A 16,578-nucleotide genomic window follows, 5' to 3' on the forward strand; every position below is an offset into this window, starting at 1 on the left:
AAAGTACAAATGCTTTAATGTTAACTAATTGCAAAATTGTCTTTGACATGCAGATCTAAACATTTTTATTCTGATTATCTGAAACCCAACTGCACAAACAAATAATCCATCACCAGAACTTAGCACACATGCATTATACAAACAGGAAATTGAGATGTCAAACAAGCACACTTTAGATTAGGTAATATATTACATGGAAAAGATAATATAATGCTCTTTCCTCTTGCTCATAGATCTTCCCAAGTATTAACTTTGTAGGCATTCATTTGTTTAGACAGTTTTCCTCCTTAAACATCAGTTTACTTGCAACCCCAGATAGTAATACTTGACATCTTTTTGATTGATCTATTTAAATTCTCCATGGATTGTTAGAATGAGGGATTATTTTACCCTGAAATTTCCTGAAGTTCACCTGAACAAATACAGCCTTGGATGTGGCCCAAAAACATTCTCTGAAGGTTGCAAGAATAGAATATAGACCGGGCAGACAAAACAGGATAACAGAAAGTACAACCAAAGAAGCCATTACATCCAAATAATCAGCAAATAACGTATAGGTTGGCAAGCAGAACAGACACGATTTGGCTCAAGATGGAAATCTCAGTCTGTGAAGAGTCACTGGAAACTATTAAAGAAGTATTGGAGGAGATACAAACACGTCTATACGCTGCCTAAAACAAGCTAAAAATGATCAGGAATATCATGTAAACATATTATAATTGGAAGAAGTAGATAGACTAAAGAGCAAAACCACTTTAACTTTGTAAATTTCAAATATATTCACCTTAGATATGCTCCCTGATTATATTTACTTTTCTTGGGGTTTTTTTGTTTGGTTGGTTTTGGGTTTTTTTTAACTGGCTGTTGAAGAAAAGAAGGAAAGAGGAAAACATTTTGTCAAGGAACCACAATGATCAGTGGCTGGAAAAACAGTATTAGAATTGGAACTCATCCTGAGAACTCCAGAGAAAAATGAGAAGAGGGGAGAAAAAGAGACAAAAAATGGTGAGAAATACACAAAAGAGATTACTCAGCTCTGGAAGAGTTGAGAAGTCAGAGGGAACTGAGTGAGGGAATGGGTGTTATTTCTTGTGCTTTCTTTGTCGTCTCCCACCCCACCCCTCGAAGAAAAGTAAGATGTAAAACATCAACCAAGATAGTTCTTGGAAAAAACGTACCTTTTCCAAGTAATGCTTATTTTTGTTCACAGCTTCAGAATTTTTGGTTCCTATAAGCACTTAGCTATGACATTTAATTTTTCAGTTGCTCATTACTCTACTGTCAACCAGAAATTAATCTGATCCATCCAGTGACAGTAGGGACAATTTTTTTTTTTTTTAAAAAAAAAGGATATTCAAAGAATCTAAGTCTGGGAAACCCATCTACTGCAACTTGTTTAATCATGGCTTGTAGAAACCTTGGTCAGGGATCAGACTCACACTGTACCATAAACATAGACTGAAACAATGGCCTCCTGGCCAGAAAAATCTTACACTCCAAGTAATGAGACAAAAAATCCAGTGTCTAGGTTCCCACAAGTAGAAAAATGATGAGACCTAAGTATGAATTACAATTACTGATCAGCACTTTGACAAAAGTATCAGTGCAAGAAAAATCGCACTAGAATCTGTCATCATAAATTGCCTGTAATATAAAGGACATTTCCATACTAAATAAGAGATGAGAAGAGCCTGTGGTTAAGCTAAAAACGACACTCAAAATTTAGCATCTTATGTTGAAGTTAAGAAAGAGTGCAAGAGCATCTTGAGTGTATAACAATAGTACCATATTGAATCTGTCAAGTTCAGAACAGACAAATTTATAAGACACAAAACAATGTTTCTATGAGAGTTTTAGACCTGGATAGCCAGAGAACATGCTATTTTAAAGACACAACATAGAATGAATGTATAATATATAGACTGTCAGCATGTGAGAACCTGGGCAGAGATCAGTTCAGAATGGCAGAAACAGTGAGATGTTGTCTATAGTGAGAAAGGAGACAGAAAGAAGGTTTGAAAAGAAAAATTTTGAGCTATCTTTAACTGAATTTGAATTGATGGCTTACCCCCAAAACTTACAGAAAAATATGAATTTGAATTGATGGCTTACCCCCAAAACTTACAGAAAAATAACCTGAGATTTTAGTCCATACAGGCAAAGGAAGTCTAGGGTAACTCTGTATACCCTCACTTTGGGAAAGTTGGTTTAAATTGTTTGGAGATTATTTTGATACTAGAAACAAGTATAAAGGGGACAAATGACAGAGAACTGTTTAGAACTTCCCTGACAAAGTGATGAAGAGAATGCTCTTCCAGACACGCAGAGCATGCAAGGCAACAGCAAGAGTTCATTAAAATAAAAACAAATTGAAGAAATAATGTCAGTTAAAATGGAGTGTCTCACAATCGGAGACCTTTAAAAAGAAGGAATCGTGAGAAGAAATGGCCTTCAGAGGGTTTTACAAGGTATCTATTGACCCTGGTGAATATTCTAAGGAATATTATCTATGCCTCGCATTCCAGTTCTGAACCAAGCTCAGTGTTCTGGGGACAGTAATTGTTCACTAATTTGGGACTCAGCCAGTATGGTACCAGCAGGAATCCACCACTGTATTTTAAGAAAGCTGTAATTGAATGCAGACACTCAGACTCACTGAAGGGATCCAGATTTATCACTGTGTCTAATCTGTATTTTTGAAACACAACTACTATTGCAAGTAGTATGAAAAAAAGCTGTCTAGCCAAATATATGTTCCTGATGCAACAGATGTTTCATCTGCTTTCCCATAATTTGGGGCTCTAGCACAGAGGGTATTTTTAAGTGCACTTTGAGGTGGTAATTCATAGGGAATTAAATTAGCCTTTTTACCTTTTACCAAACAAACTGAGACATCCATTAGGAATAAATAATTTAAGAGGCTGAGTTTTAAATATGACATTCATCTATTGAAATTCCCACATTAGTACCCAGCTATGGTAATATATTTGTCTTTAATGTCTTAAAATATCTTTTCACATCCTAAGGAGTGCTAAGAGAAAAATGTAAAAAGAGAATACAGAGCTAAATGATTAAATGATCTTAAGCAGGACACTATGCAAATAGTATCTGAAACTACTCTATCAACTCATATATCCAGTTGAAAAAAGAAATCCCGATATGTTCTTCAACTGCTAGCTTATTTATCACAAATGAGGCATTTTCTAGGACTTTGTCCAAAATATCCTTCAGTTCTACTGGCTGTGTTACAAATTATTAAAGGAAATAGTCTAGTGCTATTTCTAGGAATTATATATTTCAAAATTATTTAATATTTATTTATTCATTAATGCATCATTATAGATGGGAAAACCTCAGAGACTGTAACTCTAACATGGTAAAGGTTTTCAAAGTAATTTAAGACTTGAAGAAACAGTGTAATAATTGGGAAGATTCACCCAAAAAGAAATTCAGTAAAAAGAGCTTCTTGTCCCACAACCCCAGTTCTAGAATAAGTGTCTTAAACATTTCTCAGAATTAAAATGGGCATCTCAGTGGGCAATCCTGCCTAGGGAGGGACTCAACTATGATCACGCTAAGTCATTCTGAGCTCCAGCTGGAGCACCAGAGAGATGCAGGCAACACAAATCCAGTCAGAGGCACTGATTACTCCCACTGGCAGTTTGTGCTGCTTTTGATCTAATATTCAGCTCTACATTCAAAGAGGGGAAGTGGATTCCTGGCATATTTTATACTTGTCTGGATGTTCAGGACTGTACACACTGACCATGGTATTGCCAGGATGAAAAAGGAGAAAAAACGATAATGCCAATTGCTTTTTGTTGAATTGCCTTCATTTTCTACCGTATATGAGATGTATCGCAATTACAGTTTTTGTACCTTGCACTCCACTAAATTTATTCTCACAGAGAATCTACTGATATCTTCCAGCCAGAAGTCTGAACTAGTACTCTGTCCTCATCTTCCTTATTTGTCAGCCATCCGTAATACAGTGCCTTATGATATTTTTGAAATCTTGCTTTTTCTTCTTTCGTGCGGCTCTAGTTTCACTTTACTTTCTTTTGCTGCTCTAATCATAGCTCTGCAATACTCCCATCTATCTCCAAAATGAAATTATATAACAGGCTAGATCTATTAGCTCTTCACTTCCAGACAGTGTAAAAGTGTAAAATTCTCAGTTAAACAGATATACTCTCTTGAATCACACTTTCTCTTTGATTTCTGTTGTTCTCTCAGAAGTATTTACTTTATGTTTTGAAGCTTATTGACTGTGAAACTAAATTGGAAGGCATACAGCTTAGGGCTTTGGCCAACATTATATATTTTGGTTAAACCAGAACTCCAAAAATAAACCCAAAACCCCCAAAAGGGCTGTTCTGTGTTTAAATTTAAGCTTCATGAGAAGTAATTCTTTTTCTAGATGCTCGAACCTTGCCATAAACTATTTCAATATACTCAAGATTTAAAATATTAACCTTTTGGAGGATATCTTGTACAGGCCTTCTTAGAGAAGGCCTTGAAGACTTCTTAGAGAAGGACTTAAAAGAATATATTTCATTTTTCCGGAGAGCAGGCAGCATGCAATACCTTATGACAGAATTACAAACTAATTTTAAAAATAACACTGAGACAGTTAAGCAGTTAAGTACCTGCAATACCCATCAAGTATTAACTGAAAATAATAATTTTACAGTTTAGAGCGACTGTTGAGGAAAAGGCCTATGATACCATTAACTCATCCTTCATGTTCTGTGGGACTATGTCATGTTCATGGCCTCACTACAGTACTAATCTGACATGTGTCAGATTAAAGAGATTCAGATGTCCTAAGCAGCCTGGAGGCACATAATAGCATGTCTCTTCCAAAGAATCAAAGATATGCGCAGTACACTGACATTAATTGTAGGATGATCTTTTAATCTGAAGGATCAAATATAGTCTGTATGACTGGGAAGAAAGGGATCTTGCTAACAGAAAAGATTTGTAAATTAAGCAGGAAAATATCTTTTAAATTTATATGCTGTATTTTTCATGTAGTCTATTTATTGATTCCAGCACTGACGCACACCAGGAAGCCTTTATTCTGTCAGTCTCTAATCACAATCAAGTATTAACAGTTACCAGGGTGTAACAATTCCCTTGCAACTAGGCAATATCTACAGTGTTAGCTTCCTTGGGGCATAAGCATGTGCTTTGAATTCAAACGGAAAGAGTAAAATAAGATAGACAGAGAAGTTTATATATGATGCTTTAAAAAGTCAAAAGCTTTTGAAGTGAGATGGTTTCATTGTGCAGTACAGCATACAAAACTAAATTTAGGATTGCAAGCCTATATTTTAGAAATGTTTGCAAATACCATACACTGAATAGATTTGGAAAAGTCAGCAATTTTTTACTTAAAATTTACAAATAAACTTGTCAGTTTTACATTATTATGAAGAACAACATATAAACTCCCAAGTTGTTCAGAGGACTCAAACAGGAAATGTCTAGAAAAGATAAAATTTGTGTCAGCATACTTACAATTGTTTTAGTATCTCAAACTATCCATGACAGGGTAATGAAACTATTTTTGGATAATAATGTTAAGCCAAGTGAATGTGATAAACTTTCACATTCACACGTTCACATTCAAGTGAACATGATAAAAGTTTAATGTTGAGAAAACCCTACTGAAGTAGCCTGATAATTCATATTTATGGTATTTCCCTGTAGAGAGCACTATGTTTCTCAAAATTTTCACTGAAAGCTGAATCCATCACTTCATTTGACATGGTATGCCTGTCTCAGATGTGAAAGAATGTGCAAATCAGCCTCAATATAAAAATGTGAGACCTAAATAGTAGCTTTTGCTGTCAAGCTCTTGAGGATTGTGGTCTTGAGGACCACAGGCAACTACATTTTATTTTAGAGATCCAGCCTTATGTTAAAATATATATTTCTCACTGCTTTTTTTTTAATACTTCATTCTTTCTTGCTTATTTAATCTTCAGATGTGTATCTCTGTATGCTAGCACGAGAGATCTGCCAGGATCTTTACCTTAGGCTTCTTTCTCTTTACCACTGTTTAAAAGCTCAGTAATTGAATTCTTGCCTCTGAAATAGATTGATCACCCTCATGGAAAAAGTATTTTTTTTTACAGGTCCTTAAAATTATTTGGAGTGTAAATACTCCTGCACCATCACTCACTACAAGAGATTCAAATTTTCCTTCTGGGACATCATTTTTAATTTATATAGTTCAGTAGTATTACTGTCTTCTGATGAGTCAAATGCCATGTCTCCATGAAATAATCAAATAATCTTATTCCAGGCTTATGGTCAGTTCTGATTGCAGCATAAAACTTGCTTCCACAACTGGTATCGTTATTAAATTAAACATCTCTCAGATCACATACTTACAAGCACTAAAATAGCCTTTCATTTCTCAAAGATTCTATCTATGTCCTGGTAAGTAATCACTCTGCATCTTCAACTGTTTTGCATGTAAGTAGAAGACTTCAACTTGCATTGTTATGTTTTGCATCTTTAGAAGAATTAAGACACCTTTTCAAGAGTGATAAATGATCTCCATTAAAAAAAAAAAAAAAAAGAGAGAGAATTCTTAGCTAGAGATAACATCAGGAATACTACTGTGAGTAGTACTATGAATTCATGCTTTCACCGTTTGATTAGATGAGATGGAATCAGGATAATAGCTTGGAAACCTAGTGTTTTGAAATAGCTGCAGATGGTACTGATCTTGAAAGGACACTAACTACTGGGAATCATATGAAAAATAAATTAGAAAAGAGAATTAAAATATCACAACTGATTAAAAGTAAATTCTCTTTATGATTATAATTATAGGGCTAATAATCTCAAGAGGAGAGAGAAAGGAAGAAATTTATTAGAGAAAGATAAGGCACATACTCATCAGAGTAGGTTGTATAGTCATTAATATATGCTTTTCTCTCAGACCAAAACACCTGTAAAGAGCTGCAGTGAAGAAGAAAATTCTGATATTCAAAGCCAGATTAATGATATTGCTGCTTTACTGTTCAATGATCTTACTTAGCTATCAGCTACATCTTAGGGCTTGGCATCACAGCCAATTTCAGTAACTATAGAGTACACTAGGTGTAGTTGGCATAATAATGCAGTGCTGGCTGTCAGACAGTAATTCTGCTTTGCAGCTTCAAAGGTTCTAAAATAAACCTGGAGAACTACCCCACTGAAAACTTTAAGATACATATTCTTATTCAATGAGTCAGCTGTAAAAAAATGACAATTTTATGGTTGTACTATTTCATTGATGAGTTTCTTCTGAAATGTTCTTATCTGGTATTTGGATTTTGTGCAAAGTTCATATAAAAGAGTAAACTTTGGAGAGAGAAATGTAACCGCAGAAGGAAAAGATATAAAGACATGGTTACATAATAAAGTGGTAGGTATTCCACCTCATACTGTGCACATTGCTTCATTTTGCAAAGTCACTGAGTGACAAGTAAGCAAGTTGTATCCTAACATCATAATTAATTCAGTTTATGATCTTTCCTGGGAGTTGCATATGGTTACAAGTCCTTGAGAAATCTGGGAGAAATCTTCTATAGGACAAAATTCTAAGATGCATGATATAGTAAACTGAGAAGAAATAGACCCCTTTGCTCTAATAAAGCAAAGCATTATGTTTTGTTATGGAATTTGTAGTGCAGTAATGAGGCACTCAGTAAGTAGGATCATACTGAGCAGTGCAGGAAGAAAGGAGATGGTACTGGGTCATTAAGAAATGCTTCCATATAGCAGTTTCAGACCAGGTATAGCACAGTGAAAATTAGGATAAAAGTCACTGTTAATTCACAACCTCTAGCTAAGGAACAGCAAACAAAGAAAACTTTGCTTATATGGCAAAGTGCACATGGTTTACCAATAATGTAACAGTGGCAAAATCAAGAGAAAACACTAAGTTACTACTTGGGTACAGCAGCTTTTATTTATGTTCTCTGCCTACTATGTACATGCCAGTTTTCTGGATCAACATTTTGTGAATACTCACCACTCCTAACAAAATAGATTCTAGTGGTTTTGGTTATCTGATTTCAACTGAAACATCTGACTTAGACAAATCATGTTTTTTCCAAAGCTGATTATAAAACAAATGGAGTTAAGTGAGCATAGATAAGTTCATTCAGTAAAACAAATTAGGCTCTTGTTTTTCTCCCTTTTCAGATTAACTAAAGAACCATAAAGGACCTGGCCTCCACTATTCCTGTTTTAATCGAAATACATTTATCACTCTTCCTTTTACTTTCTTAATCATGATGATTTCTTGATAGTGTGGTCATAAAAATCCAAATCTGATGAATAAATATTTTGCAACTAATAGGTCTACTAGATCTTTTGAAGGGCAAATATCATTCATTTTTCTTACATAAGTGCAGAGAAAGGAGAATTGTAGAGCAGCGAAGAATAATGAGAATCAAGATTTCCCTGTACTTGGGGAAACCCTGCTAAGGCTACAAGAAAAATGGATGCTGAGTTCCAAAATGACAATCACACCTTGAGGCAGAGGTCCAAAAACTGAATAAATATGAGGTTACACTTAGGCACCTAATGAATTGGATGAAATGCCCTTCGCCCCAAAAAATGATTTTACAATGAAATTCTTCTGCACTTAGTAATTGTTAAACAAACAAGGATATGAAAGAGTTCAGTAAAAATAGCTTGTAAACAATTGAATAAGTGAATTAAAGACTTGAGGTCAGTCACGGTACAGTGAGCAGAACTGCATTCAGTATCTTTAAATTACTTGATTTTTCTCTTAAATGTTAAATTAATCAAATGAAAGTTGTCTTTATTACACCATTAGTATGTCCATTAAAATTCAGTTTCACTGCTTACAATTCACCTTCTGTTCTCTATAGTTTTCTCTACTTTAGTTTAACTATGTAATTAGGATTTCCTGTCATCTTTTCCTTTCATTTTTTTCTGATTATAGTCTTTCTTTATTCAACTACAGTATGCTTTTTATCTGTAACATCTTCCAGAACAGTACCAAAAAACCCACCAGAGACAGGGAAGAATGCATAAATGAATGATCCTTAAACACACAAGTCAATAGAGAAAGTTGATATAACCTACCCTCAACACCATTAGCACATTCTGTCAGCTCAGCTGAAGTTGACAGTATCATCCCATTTGCGATAGTGAGCCATACAATTACGGTTGGAATATTCCCACAGCCCTGCCAGATTCCTCAAGGGGATTAGCACTTGTCTGATTGCAGTACACAACAAAGACATTGTCAAAGTATCAGTGCATCAATCAGGAGGAATTTGGAGACTTTGAAGTTTAAAAAAAATAAAACGACAGTGGTGGTGGGAGGAAAGCAGTTACAATAGTTAAGTGCAATCATGCTCCTCTAATTTATTTTGATGATACACATTTTGATGACCCAGTTTTCTTCTTAACAATGTGCCAGTAACAAACTTGGAAATAACTTTATTTTATCTCATCAAACAATAGACAATTATTTAAAAGTATTTTAGCTTTATGTGATTTTTTTTCACTAGCAAGAAGCTAACAAAATATAAAAGAACATTAATTGTGATTAACTGTAAGTCTCAGACTCACAGTTAAGCCTGCAGAGTCTGAGACTACACTTCTCTACCTTAATGCTAATGTTCCTTCCTCCCAGCAGCTGATTTCAGAAGGTAGTGCAAAAGTCTAAGGTGGTGGACCTATGAAGAACAGTGTATAGTGATTTCCAATCTACCTCCTTCTAAATCTCTCTCTGCTTTGCAGGTAATGCATAATTTTCAGCTGGATAATATTCACGGATAAGAATGACAATAGACAATACCCACATTGCTTCCAATGAGCATGATGTCATTATGCTGCAGTTTACTGTTGCAACCATATTCTAGTAAACAGACTTCTATATATTGAAATGTGCTGGCTTCTATTTAGATGAATAGTTTATATCCCTGTTTTGGTAGGCTCTGAACTAGATGTCAAGATGTCAAGAGATGTCAAGGATATGGATATACTCATACTGAAGGTACAAAAAAAATTCACTAAACCTTGCTGTGATTCCCAAGAAAACTGCACTAGCTGCAGGACCAGACTTGCCAGAACTTCTTATACAAGTCCAGTAAATACCATACTTTCAAGAAATGTTCCAAAAATCAGTATGTCTCCAACAGCATCTCTAAAAGATTAGAGGCAGAGGTGACTAAGGATGCAGATTTTCAACATACGCTGATAATCTGAATCACACATACAGAAAGCGCAGAGAACAGCAACAAGAGATTTTGTAATACAGCTGTCCTTACCACATTTGTTCCTACCACAAACAAGTCTTATGGAAGTTTACACTGTTATAACTGAGTTTGAAACTTGAGTCACAGCTGATAAGTCCTTCAGTCCAAATGATCTGTTTTTTTACAAATAGCACTGAGCTCTTCTGATGAAATCAGAAGACATTCTGGCATGAGCATGAACTTAGACAGATCCTAAATGAGACCATGCAGCCAAAACAACTGGGTAACATTCTTAGTCCAGAGTCCATGGACTTTGCAATCACTTTTGTAAAAAATATGTCCATCACTTAGACCATCACAGAAAGATGAATAAGCAGGGCTTATACTAGCAAGAAAAACTATATGGTAATGCACTTGTTCTATCTAATATGCTGCAACCATGTTCTACAAACAGAGCAACCACTGGCCATGGGATTAGCAGGTTTGTGCACTGTTCGGAAAGACGTAGCACAGACATATCATGCTCATTCTAGACTGGACAACCACAGGAAGGAAACAAACTTAACAACTAAGTGTCTATTCAGGCAGATGTATTCAAAAGGATCATGAGGAAAGAAGACAGTGGGCTCATGTATGATCTATAATCCCAAAAGGAATCCCAATAGGAATCCCATTCTCTTGAACCAAGTGACCACAATCAATGTCACCTACAAATCTTCACTACTACTGTATCCAAAGACATGCTGCCAGCTAGAAACTAGTCAGCCATTGAAATATAAAAGTTGAAATGAAACAGCGTAATGCAATGCTGTATTTTCAAGACACTAATTCTTGAACCTAACCCAGTTCACTGCAGCAGGAGCAGTCAACACAACTACCTAGGTAAAACACAAGCTTTATGGTAAAACAGGCTTGATTAAAACATATTCTTATATTCAGATGAATTCTAGTTGTGTAGAAATAAGATAATAAAAATATCTGTTTAAATTGTACGTCTGGCTTTAACCATCATAGACTGAGAAATAACGATCCTATCAGAAAGAAATCGGACTGACTGACAAAGGTGAGCTACCCACTTTGAGCATGAGAAGATCCAATTTTTACTGCTACACAGATAGGCAGAAGAAGAATGCTATCATCACTTGCTTACTAGAGACTAGAAACAAAAAAAAAGAAGGGGGAGGTGAACAATACCTTCCTAAAACCTGCACAGGACTTGCTGGTATAAACTAGTATAGCTTAGCTGGCTACAATAAAGCAACATCACCATCCTTCAGATGAGGATCTAGGCTATTCTATGGCTCTTATTATTGCCTGAGAGATTGGAACAACGGGGAAGAAACTGGAGAAACTCTGAGGCATGAATTCTCTGTTAAATATGCATGGTTAGATGATCTGCAGAGAGCAGGAACTGGCAAGAACGAGCCAGGTTATGAAGCTTTCAGTTTGTATGTGCCAGCAGAACATTAAAGGTGCATAAGGATTTGCAAATGCTACACTATTTGAAAATCTGCTCTGCCTTTATTTTTTTCATTTTACTGCCTTTGAGAGGAGAGGAATGAAGAGTGTCAAGTTACAAAGTGGAATTCTTATTGCTGACCAGAAAACATTGGATTTCCTTGTTTCCTAAGGGACAGAACAATAGCCACAGTTATGGCTTTCCGGAAGTTTATTTCTAAGCAGTATCATAAAGCTAAACATGGACAAGATTTAGAATTGCAGAAACTATACAATTATAGAAAAGACTTTATTATGGGTCTACCAAAAGAAAACTCTACCTTAAATGTATTTTTTCCTTTCTGAGGTTTGTAGCTATCATTTGATCTTTATGAAAAAATCCTTTTATTTCCAGGTTTTTGAGTGTAAGGAAGAGGAAATGGAGATTACAGTATTTTCAAGACAGTCCAATTATTTTAATGATACTTCCAAATACTAGCAGGTTCATTTTGAAATTGAAGTTCCATGAATAAGAGCATCTTTGCTATCTTTCTCTGAAGTCAATCTAGCTAACTTTTATTTTAAATAACATAAAATAAGAATATAACATTTGTAATATGCATAGGTAAAACAAATTCCAATTACCAACTGAGAAAGTAAGTTTATCTTCTTCCAGTAGTGCCATAAATGAAAAGTCTTTGTCATTTCATATCTTCAGATTACTTTTCAAAATAAGACAATGATTCCACAACAAATACAATTTTATCCGGGAACAGGAGTCAGAAAATTTTCCCTGAACCAGGAATGTGATTCCAGTCTACATTATATACTGAGATACTTAATTCAGTTCTGCATCTACACTGGGCTGGTTTATAATATAAACTCAGGTTGAGTGATCAACATGTTGAACAAAGTTTTTCCAGAAGGCAGTCTTTGGCATAGCCCTAGTCTCTATTTCTAACGGTATCCCTATGACAGTTAAACAATCTCCTTTCTTACCATTTTTTCCTCATGTGGACAACTAAGGCACACAGACGTTAATTAATCATTAATAAACTCAGAACCTTCTGAATTCTGCTCTTAGATAAAGTCTGTTAAAGTTGCTCTTTCATACATCCAGCTTGCTCATGGCTATTGCTACATCCAATGCGGGGGAGGCTGCTGGAAAGCTCAGCTGGGCTGAGGGGAAGAGAGGAAGCATGGGACCATCCCCTTTGGCTGCAACCTTCAGCTATTCTGCATCAAGTGTAATGTGAAATTGTACTCTAAACCCAATAAAAATCTGCTCTTCCTTCATAATCAGTTAACAACTCTTTGCATATCGACACAGTATTCAGCCCCTAAGACAGCAGTGGGAGAAAGGAATGCTTTAAGCCTGGTGTAGCTCTGTGCACCCTTCCTGGGCTGAGAGTTATGGAGCTAAACAATGCTAGAGCTCTGATACCTAATGTTTAGAATGAAATCTAAGTGATTTTACCAAGTATTCCTAAAATATCTTCTTTTCTTCTTGCACACAACTGAAATGACACACACTGAAAATAACAATGAAAATAAACTATAGATAAAGGCAGTAATTTTACACAAGAAAAAACTTCTTTACTGTGAGGGTGGATAAACACTGACACAGGTTTCCCAGGCAGGTTATGGAGTCTCCATCCTTGGAGACACTTAAAACCCAGCTGGACACAGTCCTGGTCAACGTGCTCTATCTGACCCTGCTTGAGAAAAGGGAGTTGGACCAGATGATTTCCACAGGTCCCTTCCAACCGCAGCTTTTGTATGATTCTGTGATTTTGTATATAAAAATAGACTATTACTTTATTTTGACAAACCATCAAACAAATGTTATTAAGTCACATTAATTAAAAGGCTGAATAGTGGCTGCTATTAAAAAGTCAGCTTTTGCTAGAAGCTGCAGTGATGCTTACAAATACACTCCTATAGGACATGAGAGGAACGGCTGTTATATAATGTTATTATTATACAGCCTCAGCATCATCACTGCTTCTAAAAAAGATAGATGCCGATGCATTGAGTAATTTAATCTTGGTATTTAAATCAGAAACCCAAAATGTGAAATTTAGAAGTACAACAAACTTTGATAAACTAGCAGCTTGCTTTCTTCGGATTTAGGTTTCGGACAGGGTTCATCCATATTTTATGCTTCAAGTTAAATATAAGATGCATAATTCACTGAATAGTACAAACACCCTCAATAGTATCTGTGAGTTAATAATTAGATTTTCCTCCTAACACAGCACTCAGTCTTTATAGCTCTGTTCACTCTTTCTAAAAGGAGAAATAGGATGGCTTCCTGCAGTTTTATTTATTGCTATTAATATAATAAAATTTTGCACAGAAAATCTTCCTTTTTATATGTAAATGTTTTCCTTTTTCTAGAGGCAGAGTAATGGCTAAAAAAGTTGTTTTTAGCTGTTTGTTTAACATACTATGACCTTACTTTCTTTATTACAAAGTAAATACAGAAAAAAAACTGAATTCTTAGAAGGTTTCCATATAAAACAATGTACATGAAATCCCCATGCAATGTGGGCAGAAATAACTACCAAAAATTTCTACCGTTAACAAGCAAATATGACTCAAAAGAATTTCAGACACCCTATAACTGCTGCCTCTAAGAGCAAATCTCTCAGTCATTCACTTCTATAAGTGTTTCTTCAGATTGGACTACTTTCTAGGGTAAATGCAAACAAAAAACGCAATATTACACTCAATTCCCTCCCATCTTTTTCAAAATCCAGCTGGGATATTTTAAAAAGTTTTCTTTGATACTAAAAATGTGCTACCTTTTACTCAGCCAAAGGCTATACCATTTTAACTGTTCTGAGTTTCTTCAGGCTGAATTTACGGAAAAAGAAAACCACCAGCAAACTCTTACTCAGACTTCTACACTCCATTAGTCTATAAGCTTGAGCTCGAAGCAGAATAAGTTAATGTAAATGTTGCTTTTATCCATTTGTTTTCATACAGCACAACAATGTTTTCTTCATTATAAAGTAAAATCAAAATAGAATTGAAAAGGCAGGAAAATTACTTTGTTTCTACAGCATGCCACGGCTGCGGGGGCTGGGGGTAACTAGACCAGACAAAGAGTCACCTTAGTATTATTTCAGACAGTAGTTTATCAATCAAATATGACTTGTGAAGTGGAATATTTGAAAACAAAGCAAAGGGGACAAGAACTAGAACGAAAATTACCTAAATCTACAAGAGCCACCTACAAAGCAGCAGTGTTTTTATGGTTCTTGGACTGACAGTCATGATTTTCGCAATCTTTTAAAAAGGTTTCTATTACCACTAATACACAGGGCAAAATGAAAAAATGATGATCCTCCAGAAATTGTGTTTTCATGGATAAACCTGCACTGGCGAGCAACGCCCAGAAAATAACACTTGGAGTCTCAGATTTGCCAATAGATGAATCTATAGATATAAAATAGATTTGTTATAACGAGTTCAGTAGTGTCAAGCCAGAACTAAGATGTGTGTCTGGTAAAAGTGAAGAGGTAAGGGTTCACGTCCCAAAGCCTCTGACTCAATGATCTCAATGCTCATCTTCTCATTGTTCAGAGACCCATTAAACTTTTTTTCCCAGTGAGGCAGGATAAAACAAAGTAACATAAGGGCTCAGATGTCCTTCGATAAGTCATTTTAGCTTTCTATGTCCAAATTCCCTATTAAAAATTATAGTATTCTCCTACTTTGTCAGCATTCTGTGAGAATGTATACAATGAAGAAAGTAAGGTTCTAACATGCTATTTTAATAGGGCCATCAAGTGATGTTTCAGGCAGAATTTTAGATCTCATAAAATGATTTGGGTAGGCCACAGATGTCCTAATCAAAGTCTTCCATTCATTACTGTGGGCTTTATGCCCAAAATCACTCAACAAACATTGCTGAATACAGAAGCAGCTTACTTTATTTTTTATGCATATTCACTGAGTTCTAACTCTTTGTTTGCTTGAAGAACTTATAAAAATGCACAGTACAAAGCAAGACATAGTTCTTTATTTTTATCATGGTTCTGAATGCCAGAACCTGGCAGCACAAAATGTGGCTTTGCTGTAGTACCTTGTTGTGGCTTTTGGAGACTTGTCCAAATAAGCTCTACATTCCTTAGATCCAAATCTAGTGATTCTCACTGTACTTTTTCTAACTATAGTTCTGCAGTCAAAATATAGCTGCCTTTGTTGCTATTGACTTTAGCCAGAATTAGAGGATGAACATCCTGTAGCTACTTTGATGATGGCAGCTGATAACCAATTTTCAGAAACTTGGCAGCAGATATATCACCAACCTTTCCAGTGCCTCTTCATTCCACCACAACAAAATAACACTCTCAGGAGGGAACACTAATGCAACAAGAACTTAATGCAGGAACAAAATTTCAGCTCATGGCTTGGGCCTTGGGTTCTTGCCTGAGCTGTGCTATAGATGTGTCTGTTCACAATGCTGTCTCTAGCTCTGTAACCTGGATGAGCCTCAGATTTTTTCTGTAGCCTTGTCTCCAGCCCTGTCTCAACTCCTGACAGGATCACCTGGATGGACTCTGGACCTGGCTCATCACCTCTCCTTGCCCAGAGCTGTCTATGTGCCCCCTTACTAGCACCTGCTTCTGCTAAAACTGTTCAGGTACTGGGGGTCTGTGCCCTCATTGGTAAGGAAACTGCCCATGCTACAGTCACACTTGTTTTGTAGTTGGGATTAGGATTAGAAGAGAGACAAAGCCTAGGGTTCTAGTGGTTGGGAGGCTGCCAATGGCAGATTTGGGCTGCAAAAATATTCTCTCTTGAAAATTTTTATCTGGGCCATGGCTGGCATTGTCTGAGGTTAAGACCCCAGGTATGGTTAGGATTCAAGGAGAGAAAAAGACTGAGT

Source organism: Rhea pennata, chromosome Z (assembly GCF_028389875.1).
Source record: "Rhea pennata isolate bPtePen1 chromosome Z, bPtePen1.pri, whole genome shotgun sequence".
Classification (NCBI taxonomy): Eukaryota; Metazoa; Chordata; class Aves; order Rheiformes; family Rheidae; genus Rhea; species Rhea pennata.